The following is a 4,198-nucleotide window of genomic DNA, read 5'->3' as shown; positions in this document are numbered from 1 at the left end:
TTGTCGTCAGTACTTTAAGATTATAGAACTATTGCATGCCATTTCATAAATCTTTGTACAACCTAGGAACAAATTTCTGTTCCCGTTGATATTAGCATAGGTAACCGTATGAATGTGCGAGTGCAATTAAGGATTTATACTACGAGTGAAACTTCTCTCAAAATTGCACGAGCCTTTAGGCGAGTGCAACAGACCTATTTCGATGTAATAAAATTCAGCCTAACACAATAGACCTCAGCACGAGGCTCTGGGGAATAAACCCACAAACTTTGTAGTTATTCCCCAGAGCCTCGTGGTGAGGTCTATTGTTTTAGGCTGAGCTTTAATAGATCGAAACTGGTCTATTTGAAAGAATTTTCAAATATCACAAGTAGTGTAAATCCCTAATTCTTGGTACATTTCTTTGCCGTCCTCTGCAAAACAACAATGTGAAATGACTAAATTCTACGTTTCCTGGAGAACGTGAACCACGACGGCTAATTTTTTTAAATTTTTATTTCAAATTTATCGCTGTGTCCCTGATTCAGTTTTGTGATAGTTTTGACAGTGATAAACAAAGTAAATAACTTTAGAGTACCGCGAAATTCCTAGGTAAATTGTAAAATCATTTTTTTAATCAACGTTGTCCTCAGCGTCCCCGTCGGTTCCTTGAACTCCCTAATTGCTCGAAATTTCATACGATTACTCACATGACTGAGAAAATTGCGAACGCGCGCGCGTTAATTTGCACTGCAGTGCAAATTAAGAACTAACGATAAATTAGCCTGCTCCCAGCCAATCACAACGAAGTAATTTTCTCAGTCGCAAAACAGTCTAGTCCCTAAGTGTTCTTTCCTTTCTCAGGAGAGCGTGGATTAATTCCTTGATTAATTCCTTAGGGAAAAGTTTGCGTATCAATCACTCGTAATTAAGGCCCCGTCCACACGTATCCGGATATTTTTGAATCCGCAACTTTTTCTTTCCGGATTCAAAAATTTTTCCCTCCACACGTAGCGTATTCAAATCGAATTCGCCTGTCCACACGCATCCGATGGTATCCGGATTCACTCTAGAGAAACTAGGCCTACACGTTGTGCCGCCATATTGGTTTATTGTTCGGTAAGAGACTGGACACGATTTTGCTGCGTCATCGAATTCGAAAATATCCGGATTCACCGTCTACACGTTATCGGATTCGTTGCGGATTTATTTTTTCCCACTCTGGAGAGCGATTCAAAAGTATCCGGATTCGCTGCCGCAATTCGCAACCTTTCTTGCTTCTCGTACCCAGAGCAACCGGTCTCTCTCTGCCGGCTGGGCCTTGACGCGAAGAAAAGGTGGTTCTGGAGACACACGATTTGATTGGCCAGATTCCTGGACTCCGATTTTCACAAATTCGACGGCGGGTTCCAGCCCGAAACTATCACTGGTTGATCCCCTGCTAAAGCTGTTGGATCACAACACCTACATACATTTAAGAAGTAACATATCAAACACGAGACGGTGTTTCATCGGGATATCCAAACACCGAGAAGAGAGTTGAAAATACGACGCGCAGCGGAGTATTTTTGACGAAATTCGAGGTGTTTGGATAGCCGATGGAACACCGTCTGGAGTGTTTGATATATCTTCTCAAACGAAACAAAAACTAAGGAGTAAACGGAGAAGTAAAATCGTCAAAATCTATGCTAATTAAGACCGGGTATCCAAACCTCCTTCACGGTTGTGATTTTCATTGTTTTAACTTGATGAATTATTAATGAGTTTGCTAATAGGAGAATTAGGATCTATTGACAAGCACGCAGCAACTTTTTTTCCTACAGTTAAAACAGAAGAAAACCATTGCATGCACCACAAATACAATAAAATGAACACAACGTAACAACACGATGAACCTTTTATTAAAATCAACATTTTTCAATAACTCTATTTATTGCACACGCCTGATGTCCTTTATATTAAAATATTTTATTTCTAGAATACGGCTTCCAAAATCATCGTGCCATCTCCATCTGCAACTGTACTTGAACCTACAGAAAGCCGTCACTTAGGTTTCTGGCCTTCTACTGGATTGAGTTTGCAAAAATGGTCAACTGCCTCCACTGCAGTTAACTGCAAGATACATCCCATTTTAATATTTATGCTGTAGCACTCTGTTCTCTATTCTTTAGTTGCAGGAGACTGACTACTAACGAAACGACATAATCTCTGTTGAATTACGTTATGAAATCACCACTCAACCATCCCGGCAATCCAGCTCCATAAATTTCCGTCAGAAGGCTGGTTTCTCTGAGTGAAAAACAAACCTCATAGATGTATTCACAAGGATTTTGTTCCCGGTCTTGCAAGTAGCTCCAAGATTTGGAAATTCCAACGGTAATTCATGATCAGTAAAATTTTCCTTTACACTGATTACATTTAGCACATTTAGCACAAAAACTAAGCTAATATACCAACTTAAATACTATACTTTTTAATATACGAATACAATAGCCTTTGTGCTAATTTGATCTGGTTGTCACAGGCATTAAGCTAAACCTCTCTCTGTAACAGAATATTGCTGCATTTACTTAGGGCAAAGAGCGAATAATATAATATTTGTTAACATTTAAGCCCCAATGTCCACAAGCAAATTCTCCTAACAAGACTTTGATAGTTTGAACAGTATTCAGAATCTGCTCGGAAAATTCAACAAGTCATCAACAGAATACTGTACCTTACTCATGACATCACCAAAATATTTTTTTTTGCAAAACTACATCACTTGATCAGTTGCTTGGCACCTGCCTGAAAACTGCTCAACTGGTAAGCCTATCTGTGGCTCTTTATTAAGCTGCCGAGATTTTGCTATTTTCAAGAGTTAAGAGCCAGTGCCCATAACTATGGACCAAACAACGGCACAAGTCGAAAAATCGATTTTGCTCATTTTTTGCCCATAGATTGGCCCTAGCTAGTAAACAAACGGACCATAGTTAGTTTCTGCTAATGCTGCTTTTTTGGGGAGAAATTTGCGAAAAACGATTTTGCCCCGATTGAGCTCAAAATCTACTTCCTGTTATGCTAAATTTTCTGAAAATTGGATTGCTTTGCGCGTCGCACAGCAGCTACTTAAGAATCTTTCAATGGTCTTTACATTCAGCTCAGGTCTTCATGGTATGACTGAGCGAAAAATAAAATAAATCGAGGTTTCTTTTGAGCCCGAAACGAGATCGAACAGAAACGCAAAATATTACGATGTGTTGCAAACGAATTATAGCACTGAAAAATCGCCATATTTTTCTATGGGCTATAACTTTAAATGCCATAAAAACACTTTCTACGGGTTAACTGTACACCCACCTGTTTGAAAATCAAAAAATATCTCTGGGCAAATGGTTTTAAGTCGCCCGCCTTGGCCTGTGCTTCTCATAGATATTTCCTTGAACCGCCGTGAGAATGTAAACAATTGCGTGACGCGGGCGGTCACCGTGAATACATTATTCGTTTCCAACAAACCGCAGATGGCTATCTTAGAACATTTGGGTGAAAAAAGAAACACATAATGGACCACTTTTAACTTTAATATTTTGAAAGTCATCGCTTTGGAAATTTCGTTAATTAAAAACGTCAATTAAAAGCAATTTACTTGGAGTTTGGGTGTTACTGCTATGTCGTTTTAAGCTGTCGTTCTTTCTTTGATCATTTTAATTACAAGAGCGAGTTCTAGAAAGAAAATCGTTCTAAGTTCATTTGTTAAGCGTAATGACAAGTTGATATTGTTGGTTTGTATTGTAGCCTTACGTGATCTGAAGGAACGCTATAGTGATTAAATTTGTATTTGTTGATTGATTTCGACGGATCGATTTTCGGTTAAACCTTTTTATTTGTACCAACACATTTAGTGCCTTTTCTCCTTCTAAAAAGTTGGAAAAAGTAAAGTAAACAAATCCTAAAAGTTTAAATCATAAATAAGAGGCATCGACATTGCGAGTGTCTCGGTAAGCTGTTAATTTGAACAATTACTGTGCTGGACGGATTGCTTTCCAGGTTACGCACGTATTATACATATAGTTCATTGTGCGCGAATGTTTCTGTTTCAAACAACTGAAATGCTCAATGCTTTTTTTTCTTTTTTTCTTCAGCCTTAAAACTTAAGGTTAGAGTTAAGCTAAACCCTAAACTGTTTTGGCGGCCAACCTATTTTTGGTTAATTGCTTAATCAAATTTTATATATATATAT

Source organism: Orbicella franksi, chromosome 2 (assembly GCF_964199315.1).
Source record: "Orbicella franksi chromosome 2, jaOrbFran1.1, whole genome shotgun sequence".
Taxonomy (NCBI): Eukaryota; Metazoa; Cnidaria; class Anthozoa; order Scleractinia; family Merulinidae; genus Orbicella; species Orbicella franksi.
Note: the sequence above shows the minus strand (reverse complement) of the source record.